Source organism: Aristolochia californica, unplaced genomic scaffold, assembly GCF_029961685.1.
Source record: "Aristolochia californica isolate CCGP_79_NKW_82.1479 unplaced genomic scaffold, dmAriCali1.0.hap1 SCAF_15, whole genome shotgun sequence".
Taxonomy (NCBI): domain Eukaryota; kingdom Viridiplantae; phylum Streptophyta; class Magnoliopsida; order Piperales; family Aristolochiaceae; genus Aristolochia; species Aristolochia californica.
In genome coordinates this window covers 25,845,016-25,863,946 of record NW_027181826.1, presented here as the reverse complement: position 1 = coordinate 25,863,946, position 18,931 = coordinate 25,845,016, and the positions used below count along the sequence as shown (strand labels likewise).

General features: G+C 35.0%; 1 pseudogene; it reads right to left on the bottom strand.

Moving 5' to 3' along the window:
* Positions 1 to 2,600: 2,600 nt before the first annotated feature.
* LOC137951317 (cytochrome P450 CYP82D47-like) lies at positions 2,601 to 4,244 on the bottom strand (annotated as a pseudogene).
* Positions 4,245 to 18,931: the final 14,687 nt, after the last annotated feature.

Sequence of the window (18,931 nt, the reverse complement as noted above, 5' to 3'; positions counted from 1 at the left end):
TGGAATTCAGGGTCTCAATGACATGGACTTGTATGAAATTCAGTTCTTGAGGTCAGTTGATTAGGCGACTTGGCTGTGATACCCATGGGCATGACCTGTCACGATATCATTTCATTTGAGAAAGATGGGCGGTGGTGACCCCCTGCTCAGAGCGTTCTTGTACTTGGACCAGAATAGGAGTGGCTATATTAAGTTAGAAGAGCTGAAAGAATCCTTGGAAAATGTCTGGAGTTAAAGTCTGATGTAGTTAGTAGAGATGTGGACAAAAAGAAGACTTCAAGATCGTACCTGAACCTTCAAGTGAATTGATACGGCGACTAATCTACCAAAATCAGGGTTTAATTCTCATTGCCATCAGCGTCATCGAAGCTCCACAAAAGCCTTCTCAATACCTTTTATGTATTTTCGGATATAGCTATTCAATTTTTGTTTGTTGTTAACTCTTTAATTCTATCTAATGCCCATGTGTAGGTTGGATCATCTGATAAAACAGAACCACTTGTCCAAACATAGCATCATATATTGGTTATAAGGCATGGTGTTATTATGAAAGTCGTACATATTTCATGTATTCAACGTTTCCTTTTCTAGACCATTGGAGGTGGCAGTAGTTTTATAGATTTTTTCTTTATTTCTGTTTGTGTTTTAGTTGCTTTCACCACTTTTACTTCTGGCATATGAGCAGGTCCATTATTGTTTTCTGGAGTTCTTCAGTAACTTTGATTGGGATAATTTGTGTTAAATATTTGGATCCAGTTCCTTAAGTTCGTGTCTGATATGAGAGATACATTCAAACTAATTAATTCTTTTTGATATTCAATAATTTGGTGGCGTCCACCACAATAAACTACTAGAGATGATAGATAAAAAAAATGATCGTTTTATCTCTGTGGGTTGACTGAATCGACTTACATAACCCGTTTTGATACATGTTGAATTTTTGGAAAAGAGAAAATTTTCATTATCAGTTTGCAATTGGAGTACAATGTGCCTCTATTGATAATAGAGAAAACAAGTGAAATTTTATTAAAATTAAACTATCTTTATTCTAGTTATACCCAAAGTTACACATTAAGGACTTGTTTGGAACCAACATAAAGAAAAAAAAAACATGGGAAAAGTTAATTTATGTTGTTTGGCAGTAGAGAATCATTGAGAGAAATGAAAATAAGAGAATCACTTCCTCAATTAATAAATTTTATCTCATAAAATGAAGGAATTTGGGAAGAAAAGAAAAGAAATAAAAACTTGTAAGAAAATATTAATCATCAAAATTTTAAAATATTGCTTATTTTCTTTTCTTTTTTATTTTTCATTTGTATCCAAACAATAGAAACTATATTTCTCTTTCATTTTCTCTCTCATTTTTCATGGGCATAAACAAGAGAAAAGAAATCTCTTTTCTTTTCTCTTTCTCTTTATCTTCTCTCTATTCTTTTCTCTCTTCTTTTTGTGTTCCAATCATTGCCTAAAAGATAAGTCTTAGAATAATTGAATAATTGAACATAAATAGAAGACTAACATAACTAAAATACCTTTAGCTGAGACTCTTATGTGATACCTCTTTCTATGAAGCTTTTTAGTTATGGCTCTATGAGACTTCTTACTGTGAGAGTCATGTGAGACTCGTCCATATGTTCTCTTCAACTCTCAACAGCTATGTTGATGTCCTAAACATTTTAATTTGTGTTGAATTTCTAGAAAAAAGAGAAACTTCACTAATTTGATGTAATTTGAGTACATAAAGCTTTTATTTATAATAAAGGACACAAGTACAATTAAATTATAATTAAATTACCCTTACCCTAGTTACACCCAAGTTAAACACTAAAAGTTCTAGAATAATTGAACAACTGAACATAAATAGAATACTAAGATAATTAAATTCATTTAATTGAGACTCTTCTATGAGACCTCCTTCCATGAGACTCTTCTTAGACTCAACCATATTAAATCTAACTCTGTGAGACTTCTTACTACGAGAGTCGTGTAAGATTTCTTATTATAAGAGTCATGTAAGACTATTCCACATATGCTCTTCAACAATTTGGTCAAGTATGAGATTTTTTTTTAAATCATTTTCCTCTTTAAACTCTTCCTCCATGTAGCGTTTTCCCACAAAATTCGATGCTACATTTAATAAAAACATAATTACTTTTTTATTTTAAGTAGTTATTGCACATAAAGACACAAATTATGGTCCATGCAAATAAAAATATAAATGGTGCAAATTATAAAAGGTAGCACAACCCACTTCTAGCTATACTAAAATTGCTTGTTTAGTTTATAAAAGAGTAATAAAAGGAAGATGATAAGCTTCACACTTAGGGAGATGAGTAAGGGACCATTTGTATGGCCTAGGAGAACAAAATGACAAGACACTCCATTTAGCCTTAGATCTATTATCTCATTGGAGATTTTTTTTTTTTTTGTTTGAAAAAAATTACTTTTTAACTGATTTTCTTGTGTTTATGCTGTCAGTGGAGACACCAGGAAATTCAGTAATAGTGTTTGTGTTCATACTAGAAATACATTTTAGTGGTTTTTGGTTTATTTTTTTCTCATAGTTTCTTTAGTAATAGGAAAGTTATTTATGATCGTCACTGCATATGAAGATTAGCCGGAAGACGCGGACTCAAAAGAAGTCGAAGAGGAGCAGCTTTTGGACTTGTTAGTCCGGGGGTCTCGGTCATATCGACTGGTTCATCGAATGGCGTCTCCACGTCAAACTCATGAAGGAGACGAGCAAGTGTCAAGTGCAGAACCTTGAGCGCAAAAGAGGTTCCTGGTCACTTTCGTCGACCTGCCGAAAATGGGATGAGTTCAAAATGGCTTCCTCTCACATCTACGTCTGCGTTTACAGAGAGAAATCTCTCCGGCAGGAACTTGAGGGGGTCCGTCCAGATTCGTGGGTCTCTCTGTATCTTCCACAAATTCACAAATACGCGGGTGCCTGCTGGAATTGTGTACCCACCAACAGAACAGTCTTCCATAGCCAGATGTGGTGCTGTTAATGGACCTGCAGGGTACAGCTAAGGCAGGTTAGTGATATCCGATTCATGAACGTTTCTCTGTTTTCCAATTTGGGCATCCAACTCCTCTTGCGCTTTCTTTAAAACATGACGATTAGTCAATAGCAGGGAGAGAGCCCAAGTGAGGGAAATGGAAGTTGTGTCTGTCCCAGCTAAAATCATTGTCTGCAAATGGAAGAAATGGAAAGGAATTTATGCTCGAGGAATTCACAAGTTTCTGAAAATGGAATTTCTTGGATTTGAGGAAGCGGAAATTACCAAACAAGTAGCCTTTATGACTGTATCAGGATCGTACTCGGGGAAGTGAGATTTCTCCATTATAGTCAACATCACGTCAAGAAAATCTTGATCAGGTCCATTGTTGTTGGAGAGCCTCCGGAGTTGATGTTCCTCCAACCAGATGGAAGCTAAGGAGTCCAACTCTTTCAAAGTCTTCCTCATGGCACGTATATGACCCCCTATATCAAACCACTCAAGTATAGGAACCGCATCAGATGGAATAGGATTCCCACCTTGGAGAAATAAATCGCCGAGCGCTTGCTGGAACTTCCTCGCCTCGCTCTCATCTTCGGTTACGTTCGTGCCCAAATATCTCTTTCCCACCACTGACATCACCACGATGTTGAAGGCCAAGTCTCCAAACCACTCTTTCATATCAACTCTGATTGCAGCTTTTTGGTTTCCTATCCTCCACTGTTTATACAGATCTTTCATGGACAAATCGACCTCCGCGGCGCGAACGTGATTAAGTAGCTCCAGCTGACGGGGTGAGAGAAGCTCAAGTGTGGCTATTTTACGGATCTCACGCCAGAAGGTGCCATAGGGTGAAAACCCAAAGATGGCATAGTTGTAACCCAAATACTTGCCAGCAGCAGTCAGTGGGCGACTTGCAAGAACTCTATCATTGGTAGTCAAGCACTCCTTCGCCATTTCGGAACTGCTTACCACCACAGATCGATAGACACCAATCCAGATTGTGATCAGGGGACCGTACTTGTCAGCGAGGTCTCCCAGCGTTCGATCCAGAGGCTGCCGGTCGTCAATTAGCTTAAGGAGGTGACCTATTATTGGCCACCGTCCGGGGACTTCCGGTGGTGTGGAATTGCTTCCCGTCCTCCCATCTCTGGACAAAGATTTCCATAGACCAAAAGCCAATAAAACGACCAAGAGCCCTACCGCTGCTTGCTGTAGCAAAGGCATTCCTACTTCCATGGCTAACCTCGATGAATGGATGGTGCAGCCGAGTGTCCTGTAATTCAAGAAGCTTGAGTGCCTGTAGAGTAACCCTTCGCAACCCAGGGACACACATGGGCGGCGGTACCCCTCTGCCCACGCAACCCTCTCTCCAGGTACCCCCTCTGATCTTGTGGATCTTGCTTCACCACGTACCCCCTGGCTTTTTCTTCAATCAGGGCTTGCTCGATTATGTGGTGCAATTGCATGAATTGATGTCAAACCTTGGACTTTATTCCCCAACTTTTTCTTCCATTAATTTTTTCTTTGTTTGTTAACTTTGGTGAACGTTTACAGTCAAACAAGCAGTCATATCACCTCCCACATTATCAAATCGGGCCGTCATCACCCTCATCATGAAACGTCATCAAAATTTTAATTAATTGTTTAATTTTTTAATATAATTAATACCTTACATAATTGATTTAAGATTTTTTTAATTTAATACAATATTTTTTACATAATTATTTTAGTTTTAAAAAATCTTATTTGTCTATACATGTTTTATAACCTTTTTTTTTAAATTACAAAATATAAAATTTATATATTAATTAATTAAAAAATATATTCTTACCAATTTAATACCTTTCATTATCGATATACGATATTTTTTTAACAAAAACTAATTGAAAAATTATTTTAGTTTTTAAAAATCTAATTTATCATTACGTGTTTAATTACTTTCTATTTATTGTAATAAATTATCAATTTTAATAATAATTAGTTTTAAAAAATGTAATTAAAAACTTCCTTTATTGATTTAATAAAAAAATTAATTATAAAAAATATTTTTAGTCTTCAAAAATCTTATATTTTGTTACCTTCTATTTACAATAATAAAACAAAAATAGTATATTAATTAATTAAAATTTTATTATAAAAATCTATTTTAGTTTTCAATATCGAACCTTTTATTTAAAATAATAAAATTTAAAATTAGTATATTAAATAAATTTTTTATTATCTTTTCATTATCGATTTAAGACATTTTCATATTTTAAAATTTATTTGAGTTTTCAAAAATCATATTTGCTAGAACTCATTTCATAACCTTCTGTTTATTAAAATAAGAAATAAAATTTGTATATTAATTATTAAAAATATCTTGAAATCTCATTAACACCTATAATGAAAATCTTATAATGAAAGGTGTTAACACATTTAATGTATTTTCAAATTTTAAAAGTATTATAAAAAAATTATTTTAGTCTTTTAAAATCTTATTTGTAGGTACATGTTTTATTACCTTCTATTTATTGTAATAAAATATAAAATATGTATATTAAATAATTAAATAATTATATTTTATTTATTTAACACCTTTCTTTATAGATTTAAGATATTTTTTTTAAAAAATTAAAATATTTGAATTATTTTTTAGTTTTTTAAATCTAATTTATCGATACGTGTAATTACCACAAGATAAAAATCTTATTTATTGGTACGTGTATATTAATTATTTAAAAAATAATTTTTTAATGTAATTAAGATTTTTTATTATCTATTTTAAATATTTATAATTTTAAAATATTATATAAAAATATTTTAGTTTTCAAAAAATTTATTTTTCAATACTGTTACAATGTGGGACCCACTATGAGGACATGGGATGCCAAGAAGAGTCCTCACCCAAGCTAGCACGAGTTAAGAGATAAGAAGCACAAGCTGAAATGAGATAGAAGACTTGAAGATCAAGTGGGACCCACAAAGATACCACAAGTTAGTAATCTTATCAATATGAGCTGGAAGGTCATATGGGACCCGCAAAGATAAGACCATGAGCTAGCCTCCTCTCTTATGTTCTAGTTATTGAAGAAAAGTTATAGTTCAACTTATATTAGACCTCTAGAAGATTGTATTATCTTTTCATGATAGACTTATCTTAAAAAGTTAGAGTTGGAATGTAATTAGGAGATTTTAGAGGGGGTTAGTCAACATGATTCAGGACATGATCTTCATGCGCATTACTCGGTTCATGTTCCAAAGTCGTTAGGGAGCGCCAAACTTCATGTCATGTACATGATCATCCATGACTCATGAGTTCATGTCCCAAGAGTAAACGGCGGAAAGTGTTTTCCACCCGATTTCGAGAATCATGTACATGACACTATCGCGGGGCTCTCTCTGTTGCACACCCTCCATTTCATTCCCGCAGCCCTTTCTCGTTCTCTGCTCCCTCTCTCATCTCCACCATCCCTCTCCGGTCTCCCTCTCTACGGCGTCCATCTCGCTGTGAACGTCCTTTCAGCGTCCTTCTCTCCATCTCGAACTCGCTCTCCCTCTGAACCTCCCGCTCGATTTTGACATTTGGGCTTCGATTTTTTAATTTCTACTTCAATTCGGCATCGATTTCCCCATTCGGCTTTGATTTTAGCCATCGGCTTCGGTTTAACAGCCATCCCCCCTCTCCTCTCCCTCTCGACCTCCGTCCCAGAGCAAAGGGAGGTCGAGCATCTGTTGCAGAGCTTCTCGGCCTCTCTCTCTTCTCCCTCTCAACATACCATCGGAGTGCTGTCTCTGTCGGTGTTGCCCGCCGCCGTCGCCGTTGCCTACTGGCTCACCGCTGAGGAAGACGATGATGGTTTAATTTTTCCTAAGTTAGGAAAAATTAAACTATCGTTATAAAAATCATTAATTTATAAATTTTATTTGTAAAATAATTATATTTATTTTATAATTACTATATTAAAATAGTGGTTTAATAGTCATAATTAAAATATTGTTAAAATAAATATTTGATAAATTATTTTGGCATAATTATCCAATTGCTATAGTTAATTAAACCTATGGTTTTAAATTTTGTGATAATATATTATTAATTAATAATACATAAAATATATTATGTACAAATATATAGTGTGTTAAAGTTATGATTAGATCAATTTTTTTCTTAAATTATTCATTTTTAGGTTAAAGTATATCATATGTTATTAATAAATCAATAACTCAACGTATTACTTTCGTTTTTGTTATTTATAACGTTATTTATTTATTATTTGTAATTAATCATGTACGTATTTCATTGGCTCATGTAATTACCATATTAATGCACGATAAAATATCTAATTCAATTAATAAATATATTAATATATTTAATTATACATTAAATAACTTATTCGTGTAGTAATAATGGTTGTTTTACTTAATTTGGGGTTTAAGGATTATGTTGTAATTAAGTGTATTGTAAAGGTTTAGGGATTCTCTTACTTTTTAGGTTTTTCTCATGTTGGGGCACTAACACTGGAAACTGTTTTCCAGTGCAGATGAAGTCGTCAACTTGAAGGACGAGATGATCTTCAACCACATAACGCCCTTCAACACTTGAAGTCGTCAGTGGAGCGCAGATGAAGCTTCATCTCGATGCAGGAGATGAAGGGGTCCTTCATCTCCACGGTTTAATTTCGATCATGTGGATGAAGGCCCTTTTTGATCTTCTTTGAATTGAAGGACGGGCGACGCTTGCATTTTCCCCTCTCTCTCCTCGCACCCCCCCATCGCGCGTCGTCATTTGTCATTTTTTCTTCCTCTCTCCCGCACTCCCTCTCTCGTCTCCCTACGCCCCCGACGTTGTTGCTGCCAAAATCAATCTCGTCCATCGTCTCCGGCCACCGTCTCAATTCCCTCACGTCTCTGGCCTCATCTCTCAGTCTTCTCTCGGCCTCGCCCTCTCTCTCGCACCCCTCTCTCGTCTCTGTGACTCCCTCGCTTCTCTCGGACTCGCTCTCTCTCGCTTCTCTCTCTCTATTCCCTCCAGACCTCCCTTTCTTCTCTGTCTTCTCCCTCTCTTCTCCCTTTCGACCTCCCACTCCCTTCTCTCTCTGGCTAGTCTCCTTTCCCTCGAAAATACCTTCCGATTTCGTTCGATTTCCCCATTTCCATTTCGATTTTGGACATTTGGGCATCGATTGCTTAATATCTACTTCGATTAGGCATCGATTTTACCCTTCAGCTTCGAATTTCCCCAAATTTCAGAAGGTATGCCTAAAGCCTAATTTTTTTCATTAAATTAGTGTTTTATTTGATTTAAATTTATTTTTAGTGCGTAATTGGGGGTTATTTGTGCATTATTTTGGGATTTAGGGTTACGGTTTATAGTCTAAATTCTTAATTCGTGTATGGATTATTTTTAGGGTTTGCTGCTCGGTATTTAAGGGTCCAGTAATTAGGGTTTAGGGTTTATGGTTAAGGATTTAGGGTATTTTAGGGATTAGGGTTTTTAAGGTTTAGGGGGATTAAGCTATAAGGTTTTTTGGGTTTAGGGTTTGGAATTAGGTTGTAGGGTCTAGGGTTTAGGGCTTTTAATGTATTAAGTCCTGGAATTAGTGTTTAGGGTTTAGAGTTTAGTAGGTGATAGGGTTTAGGGTTTGATGGTTTAGGTTTTTTTATGGTTTGTGTTTCGGGTTTAGGGTTTAGGGTTTAGGTTAAGGGTTTAGGGTATTTTAAGGATTAGGATTTTTAAGGTTTTGGGGGTTTTGTGTTTTTAAGCTCTAGGGTTTTTAGGTTTACGGTTAGGAATTAGGGTTTAGGGTTTTGGGCTTTTAAGGTATTAAGTTCTGGAATTAGTGTTTAGGGGTTTTTAGTCCAATTGAAACAAGGTTGAGTCGCCTACACGGGCGTTCATTAACCACTGAAACCCGACCCCCATCACTGACGAGGTACAGTTCATAGTGACTGCGAAGTTATATGGGGTTCTACCAGGGGTCTTCAGTGAATTTGGACTTGATGTGTGTGTGTTTTCATTGTTTAGTGCATATGCATTAGCGAAATTAATTTAATTAATTTTGAAATGTGTGAGAATGTTGTTGAGAATTTTCGAAGTGCTATGGAATGTTTTTCCCATGTGGTGAGAAGATTCGGGTATTATATATATCCACCACATGGTATTTTTTTTATGGTTTGTGTTTCCGTGACGAGTAAAGGTTGTGTGATAAAGTTTTTTTTCCGTGAGGACCGTCTCGAATTTAGATTATACATGGCTGCAAGAAGACAACCAAGTGGTCGAACATATGATATTTGGACATTCGATGATAGCAAAATGCTCGATCTCTTGGTTGAGTAGGTCAATCTAGGGAACAAGTTGCCTAACGGGGTGTGGAAGCATGACGTATACATGGACTGTGTAAATAAGTTCAATGAAGACACAGTCATGAAAAAAACTGTTGAGCAGGTGAAGAATCGAACAAGAGCATGGAAGAAAACATATCAAACGGTACCGAGCTGTATCAACACTAGTGTGTTTGGTTGGGATGCAACCACACAACGAGTTACTGCATGTAATTCTATATAGCTTGATTACATAAAGGTCAGTAAATCTGTATGGCTCGACTACATGATGTACTATAAAATATTTTTTATGTTTTCCACGTTAGTATAACTCTATTCCAAGACGTCTAAATGATGTTTTATTTGTGTAGGAGCATAAAGATGCTGAGAAGTACAGACGTGAAGGCTGCCCCTTGTATGACAAATTAGTTGTGGTGGTGGGAAACACAATAGCGGTAGGGTCAGGAGCTGCAACCTTTATAGATCAGGGCGATGATGTGATCCGTGAATCGGAACATGTCCTGATAGATGAGCCAGAGGATGTTGATATAGTTAGGGATACTCTATCACCATTGTTAAGCATGGATGAGTCTCTAGGAAATCAATCTGAAAGAAGTAAACGGTCATCTTCAAGTCGTCGTAGAAAGAGAACCGAAATGCCCGATAATGACACTAGTAGAGGAATCTTTGATGCAATAGATCGAATTGCTAAGACATTTGAGAATTTCATGATGAAAGACGATATTGTAAGAGAATGGGTCAAAGCCCTCAGGGAAATCCCAAACTTGCCTACAGAATTGAAGTATCGTGCTCCTTCATGGTTGGATACACCAACTAAGAAGGTCATGTTTACGGAAATGACAGTGGAAGAGCGGGTCGAGTGGCTTAGATTTTGTTTTGAAAACTAATTGTAATGCGTTATAAATACACTATTTTTTGGAATATTATTATGTAGTAGGCTTGATATTTGAATTATGACGTTGCAAGACTTATTAGTATAGTTTGTATTTAAATTTCATATGTTGTTGTGTTTATATATTGCATAGATGAATATGGTGTTTTGAGTATGGATGTGGAATGTGGATGAATGTAGGATGTGATTGAATGTAGGATGTGGAATGTAGATGAATGTAGGATGCGGAATGTGGATGAATGTAGGATGAGATTGAATGTAGGATGTGGGAATGTGGATGAATGTAGGATGTGATTGAATGTAGGATGTGGATGAATGTAGGATGTGGAATGTGGATGAATGTAGGATGTGATTGAATGTAGGATGTGGGAATGTGGATGAATGTAGGATGTGGGAATATGGATGAATATGGTTGTTTATAGGTGTGATTGCAAATAGGTTATGATTGAAGATTGATGTTTACTTGTGTTTATGAATTTTAGGCGATTGAATTTGTGGATTTCCATGGATACTATGAAAGACGATGAAAAGGTTGCAACTATGGTTGCATTCATAACTTTGTTGATCGCCATGGAAAGATACTATTTGTACCATTGCAACAGACGTGTACCATGTTCTTGTGGGATGAATGGTCCATTGTATTTGCAAAAGGCACTAGACAAATCTCCAGTTAAATTTCGGAAAGTTTACAGGATGAACCAATTGGTATTTCACAAATTCGCAGATATACTTACTAGTAAAGGGTTTTTATCAGCCACAAAGACCATCTCAGTTGAAGAACAACTTGCATATTTCCTCCTAACTGTTGGTCAAGGACGAGTGTATAGTGTCACAACAGAGATGTTTGATAGATCAAACTGGACGATAAGTAAGTATTTCAACAAAGTGTTGGATGCAATCCTGAAACTTCACTCTGAATACGTCAAACGGCCTTCGGAACACACACACTCGAAGATTTTAACAAATTCAATGTTTTATCCCTACTTCAAGGTAATCACTTCCTATAACTAAATAATTTTAGATTAATATACAAAGTTAGTAAATAATAATTAAAAAAGTATAATTAATGGAGCTATTGATGAAACTCATATCAAAGCCAACATTCCACTTGAAGATCAACCAAGGTTTTAGAATAGAAAAGGTTATCTCCCACAAAATGTGATGGCAGCATGTTCATTTGATATGCAATTCACTTATGTACTTGCTGGATGCGAGGGGTCAGCAGCCGATTCCCGTGTACTGAAGGATGCATTGACTCGTCGAGAAAAAATCTTTGTACCTAAAGGTAAGTAATATATTTTTATGCAGTAATTTTTTATCTATTTTATCTTCAATTATTTTATGTGGTATATAATTTTTATTATAGGAAAATATCATCTAGTCGATGCTGGTTATGCAAATCTTCCAGGATTTTTGGCTCCATATCGAGGAACCCGATATCATCTGCAAGAATTTGGAGATAATATTCCTAGAAATGAAAAAAAATTATTCAACCGAAGACAATCATCTTTACGGAATATTATTGAACGAACTTTGGTGCTTTAAAAGCTCAATTTCAAATGTTAAAAGGCACTCCTCCATTTTCTTTTAAGATCCAGGTGAAAATTGTACATGCTTGTTGCATATTGCACAATTACATACGTGCAGAAGATTATGATGATATATTTGAAGATGATGATTCGGGTGGCGAGCTCGGTGGAGGAGGTGATGTGGTCCAATTAGGTGCAATGGATGATACAGACAGTGACGATTGCAATGATCTTGAGGATGTGGGTAGCCAAGTAACAAGCATTCGGAGGCAGAGTGCATTAGAATCCACATGAGCCGCACAATTTCGAGATGCCATATCGACTTCCATGTGGAACGATAAATGATAGTTTACTCTTATTACTTTTGAACATGCGTAATTTATATTTTATAAACTTGTAACTCGTTGATTGTAATATTAAAGGTACGAACTCGTTATTTGAATAATTTTTTTTAGGTTATTTTCAAAGTCGTATATGTATTTATTTATTATTATTTTTAATTTTATTACTATATTAAACTTCATATTTAAGTCTCTGGTAAAAAAAATATAATTAAAGTAATCATTTGATTAATTATTACTTTTAATTTTGTCAAAATATATTATTAATTAATACAATGCAAATCTATCTTATGTTATTAATATAATACTTTTTATTCATTAATCATAATTTTTTTTATTTACTCTATTGTATTAGTGATTTAATAGTGGTAATTAAAATATTGTTAATTCAAACACTTGGTTTAATTAGCTTATTTTTATAATTAATAAAATCAATGATTTTAAATTTCTAAGATGAAGTTGTCCACACTAACACCCTATTTCAAAGATTTCGAAGATGAAGTTGTCCACACTAACACCCATTTCGAAGATAAAGATCCTGTAGATACATAAGATGAAGATGAAGATCAAATTTTCATTTTGTTGACTAACCCCCCCAAGTGCGAAGAGGATCTTCATGTACATGACTGACATGATCTTCATGTTGGACATGAACTTGAACTTCAAAAATCCATTTGGGGGACTAACCCCCCCTAAAGGTTAATTGTATAAAGACTTTATCACTTCATCTACTATAAATAGAGGTGTTGTAATTCGGAATTAATCAAGTTCTACAATTCATTCTTGAGTAAATCTCTCTCTCTCTCTCTTTGTTTGGCGCACACCTTTCTTCTCGTCTTTTCTTCTCTCTACCCGAGAGCTTTCTTCCCATTTTCTTCTTCTTCTTTCTCTCTTCTCTTACTCAGAATATTGGAAAAGGGATCCTAAATTCAACATGGTATCAAAACATTAAATTTAGGATCCCCACGTCAAAAGGAATGCTCTAAGAAGATATGATCAACACCACTCATAGAAAACTCCTAGTGAAGAAAGATCCTAAATTCTTTCAAAAGTGCTTTAGAGTGAAGGAAAGTCACATTCTTTGAAAATTCCACATTTCTTTCATCCCATCTTTGCATTCATATAGTCTAACTCCTTCAATCATTTCACATTGTGCTGCTAAGGAAGAGGAAGTTTGAATCTCTCAGGGAGAAAAATATCTGCAAGTAAGGGTGTACTTTTTTTCTTTCTTTTTAATTAATTTTTTTTGTAAGGTTCATCTAGAACAATTAGAATCTAGATAGAAAGGGTCAGCTGGAGATAAAATCTAGCAGCAATCTCTTAGAGAGATTAGTGTTAAGAAAAGTGTGCATTGAGCTACACATGGCTTAAAGAGAGTGAAAATCTATTTAAGTAATTTTAATTATTAGAGGTTTTTTAAATAGTGGAATTTCCCAAGCAAAGGTTCTCGGGTGGTAGATACCACTAGCGAAACGTCGATAACAAAAATTCTTTGTCTCATTTGATATGTGCATGTTTTAATTTACTTTGAATAACTTTTATGCATGATTTTTTATTACAAGCACAACTCAATTTTAACTTGATAATCTCAATTCACCACCCTCTTGAGAAGCCACATGGGCCAACATCATTACCTTCTTTATTTATTATTATCACTATTTTGTTTGAAATTCTTTGAGGTTGGTTTCGACTCCTACTTTATCACCCATGTTTTTAATTTTTGAGAGTTTGTGTCCAATTGAGTACTTATCCTTGGGACACCTTGATGGAGGAGATAACTGCTACAACTATTATTTTTTCAAGGTAGGACCATTAGCACTATCTTCCAACTTGAGGGGTAGAATAAAAGGAGAAGTATGACGGATGGGGTTGGTGACAAAATCTAAAATGAAGGATTTTACAAGCTGAATCAAGTCAGGTCATATTCATTACTCTATTGATTTGATATACATTTTCTTCTTATTTTATTTTCGTGTCAGAATTCATATTAGAAGTTGAGTGTTGCAGTAGTTGTGCCTCCTTCCGAAATTCACGTTTAGAAGAACAAATACATGAAAGAGGTTACCAAACATGAAGAATTCCACATGTTGTGCTATTCAAATTTTATGTGAGTAGAATATTCAAGTTAATGGAAGAGAATATTAGAACAAGATAAAGACTACAAGCAAGATGCGAACAAGAAGATGAATCCAACCAAGGCAATCAAGTTTTTTTAAGCCACACAAGATAGGAATATTTTTTCAATCACACAAGTTTCTTGACCAAAATTATTTTCAAAGTGGAATTACAAACACCAGCTTGAGGGGGAGTGTTAAAAAACACTCACGTGTGTACATGTGGCATGACTAGTAACTAGGGAGAACTTTTATAGAGACGGAATAGACTTTTAATTATGCAAATTGGTGTATATCCTCTTATGTCTTTTTCCTTTTGAAGGATGAGAAAGTTTGCCAGAAAATACCGATTAGCAAACTTCTTTTTGAGTGGGAAAGTAGACTCAGAGGGTTTTCCATCAATATATAATGTTCAATATGAAAAGTTTAGTATGGAGGTGCAAACACAAATAAAAAAATGGGTACTAGGATAGGAAAAAAAGAAAGAAAAGTAGAATACGAACCAAAAGTATTAGAGATGATAAATCAGAAAAGGATCACATTTTCTTTGTGAGTTGACCGAGTCTACTCAAAGAACTCGCTCTAATACGATGCTGATTTTATTAAAAAAGATAAATATTTCACTAACTTGATATAATTTGAGTACATAAGCGATTATTTATAATTGAGGAAATAAGAAAAATTGAATTACTATCAAAGAGAAGTGAGTGGTTGATCACTCTCCTCAATTGAACATCAAGAAGTTGCTAGATCCCTTTCATAAAGAGGGATGTTCCTTTTTTAAGGACACAAGTTGAATTTTCTCACCCCAAATCAACTTGAGGAGGATGTTACGAATAATATTGGCTTTGTGTTTATAACTAAATTTGTAATTATTCAATTTATAAAATAAGAAAATCTAATGATACAATGATTGCATGAAAAATCTCTTGTTTTTCCCATTCAACTTCGATCAATGAATTAATTACATAAAATCAACAAAATTTGGATCCTTGAATAAAGATGTGAATTTAGCCCTTCCTTACCTTATAAATAGATATATGATTGATGTAAAACTTACTCTAGATCAATAAAAAATTCTCCTTCCCCCTTCCCATTTGTGGAATAAGCTTCTTCATATTATTCATCTTGCACTTAATTTCATTTCCACATATTTTCTTCAGCAAATGGCCTACACTAGATATGAAATAAGAGAAAAGTATAAATGAAATTAGAAACGGATATTTAAAACTTCTTCTAATCTAACGGTATAGGGCTTCCATCCGTTAAAAAAGTGAGAACGCAGCCTATCCAGGATCCCTTGCTTGTGCGAAGTTAAATAAATGTTTCCCTGTATTGCTATTCATTTGCTCTCATTTAATAGTTGAATCTTTATAGGCAGGCAATTACCTGGCTTGACAAGGTGCAGTAACTATTCGTCTTGTCGTGGGTTTAAATTTGGAAATCCAGCTAAGTGCATGAGGTGCAGTAACTATTCGTCTTGTCGTGGGTTTAAATTTGGAAATCCACCTATGTGCATGCTGAGTTTTAAGGCCAGAGAAGATTCATTCTGAATCAGCTATAAATCAGACCTCTGTAGTCAGTCGATTCATTCTGAATCTGCTACTTTTGCCTTTTGTGTTGGGGGAGATGGGATTGAACCCGTGACCTTGACTTTGTTTGTTCGTTCTCGACGTCAAGGTCAGGGTTGTTTCCCATCTTGCCAAACACAAAAACGATGAAACGATCTCAGCCTGCTGGGAAGGCCATTTAGTTACCAAAGAGGCGTTTCCATCACTTCTCCTACAGTCCTATTTCTTCATCAACAGGCCATTCTTCACCAGCTTTCATCCCTTGCCGGATGCGCTCTTGTTTGCGAGAAGATAGGCGGAACAAAAAAGGCCATCTTCTTCTCCCTCATTCTTTAGCTGTGGTAAAGAATTCGAATATTCTTTCAATATGTACAATATATACAACTATTTTCATTGCCTCTTTACAAGAGAGTTTTTTAAGATTTTTGGCTTAACAAACATAACAAGATAATATCCTAGAATTCTTCTAGATCCATCTTGAAGTGGAATATGGCAAGATTACAAGTTTCACGTTTTAAAAAAAATCATATTGTAAGAGAGTACTTAAATCAGGAAATTAGGGAGAACTATTATCGGTAAGGATTATATCACCCATATAAACAAGTAAATAGATTGATCCTAAAGGAATAGTAAGTAAATGATTCTACTTACTATGAAAACCAATGTAAATAGAAAAGAACATAATCATTCAAACCAAGATCTTGGAGCTTGCTTAAGACCGTAGGGAGCCTTTTTTAACTGACAAACATGAATGAAAAAAGATGAATTTTCATAATCTAGTGGATTTTTTTACAGAAACATTTTCTTGAATAAAACTATTATTAATGTCAAAATGAAGGAGAGGCAAGTCCGTTACTATGGGCAAGGTGAAAACAACCCAAATAGTTTGGAACGGTAGACTATAGAATTGAATGATTTCTCTTAGTTTAAACCTGCAAGTTGATGAAAACTTTAAGCTACCAATCTAGCTTTAAGCTTATCATGGGTTCTGTCTAATTTTGATTTAGATTGGAATACTCATTTACAGCCTACTACTTCATGAAACAGGTTTAGGAACAAGTTCCCAAGTTTCATTCAGGAGGCATTGTATTTTTCAAACGTGGCTTGTTTGCAACGAGGTATGGAGAGGGCGTTTTTATAGCTTTTGAGGTTCCTAAAGTGGTAAAGCATGCAAGGCAAGTGGAGACGATTGCCTACTCGTTGCCCTAGTAAACATTGGATGGATCTACTTCAAATTTGTCATGAGGCCCAATAAGACAGTTGGGTGGAACGTTAGAATCTGTCATGAGGAGAAGGGGCGGATGTAGAGGAACAAGTAGCCAAGGGAGTGGAGGAGAGGGAGTGGGTTCATTTGACAAAGAAACGATAGATTGGGTAGGGTTGGGTAGGGCTGGGTAGGGCTGTTTTGAGATGTATTTTCTTGAGATTCCCATGGTAGGGTAATAATAAAGCAGAAAGGGCTTTGCTATGGAACAATACAGAAAGATTAATGTGTTTGTGTTTTCTTATGTCACGTCATTTTGTTGTGGAGTATAAGGAGAAGAAACACAGTGTTTAACGCCACACTCATCTAGAAAATGAGGAATTTTATGAGACATAAACTCCCACCATTACTGCAATGCAAGGATTTAACCTTGAAAGAAAACTAAAGTTCTTCCATATATTTAAAGGATACAAAAACATGCAACACTTCAAAAAAAAAAAAAAAAAAACAAATATTAAGAGCTAAGGCCATGTATATTGAGAATATTCATTTGTAAGAAGATATAATATTTATAACCATGAATAGATGAAACTTGGATTTGACACCAAACATGACTTTGATTAATTCAAGAGGATGTTTGGCATCTCTACTACTATGAAGTGTTTATTTCTAGGGCATTCTTCAAATAATTATAAGGGAAGAGAGAAGTGGTCAAAAGAGGGGAGAAAAAGGATATTGATTGAGTGTTGACTCCCTTCTTGATTTTGATGATAACAAAACTTAATTGAGTTAACAATTACAATGCTAGCATTTCAAACATATTTCCTTCAAGAGGCACAAAACTCAAAAGACTAAACAATGAATCAATACAATCTTCTCAAAGACCTTGAGCTCCACGGAATGTCAAAGTGTTCTTGAAGAAGCACCCTCATAAAGAAGAGGTAAATTAAAGACTAGGAAGTATTGAAAAATGTCAAAACTCATTCTATGTAAGAGAGCAGACCAATCTTTCCAAAACTTGAGGCACAATTTAAATTTTGGAGGTTTAGGACAAATTTGCATTCAAACATGTTTTTACCAAAGCATATAAATATTTCACAAAAATTAGAATCATTAGGATCACAAAATTCCATGCTTTAAAATTCATATAGTGAACAAGCACTTCAATGATTGATCAACCAGAAGTACATTGGTTGAAAATATAAAACATGATCGATCAACCAAGGTCGATTGTTCGTGAGAAAATTTAAGCCACCAAGAATGAGTGAACGAGTGAGTGTAGGAATGATAGAGCTTCAAGACATTCAAGACCAAAACCCACGAGAGAGAGACAACCACGGCAAGGGGTGAATTTTTTATGTGTATTGAATGAATTATAGAATGATTAAAGGGGTAATCTAGGTTTTTCAAAAAGCTTAAAGGAGAAATAAATCACAAGGACTTCCTCTTACAAGTCGTAATCTAGGTGTCTTTACATAATTACATGAATCAATCCAAAATAGAATTCAACCATTTCTTTCCTCTTCCTTTGATTTTGGATCTTGCTTTCCATGATTGATTTTTCCTTGTTCTTCTTCATTTGATTGAGTAATTTGTCTCCTTGATTGGTTTGATCATGATTTGTAGAAGATCCTTGAGTTGGATGTAGTGGGACCCACATTGAGATATTGAGGGGATTGAATTCTCTAGAACAATGCACCAGGGTGTCCTCTTTTGAGTGGATGAGGTGGACTTCACCCTTGCATGGTTTTGCATGGGTGATTTGTCCCTCTTTGCCTCTTATGCCATCTTTAACTGAGCATGGTTTTCCTTTGTAGTGAAGGGCTTTGGTATATCTTAGAATAAATCATATTCTTTTAGTTGTCTTTGTATGTTCATATTTCTTTGTTGCTTTTCATTAACCCTCATGATGAACTGAGAGGTTGACCAAACATTCAACTTGGTGATAATT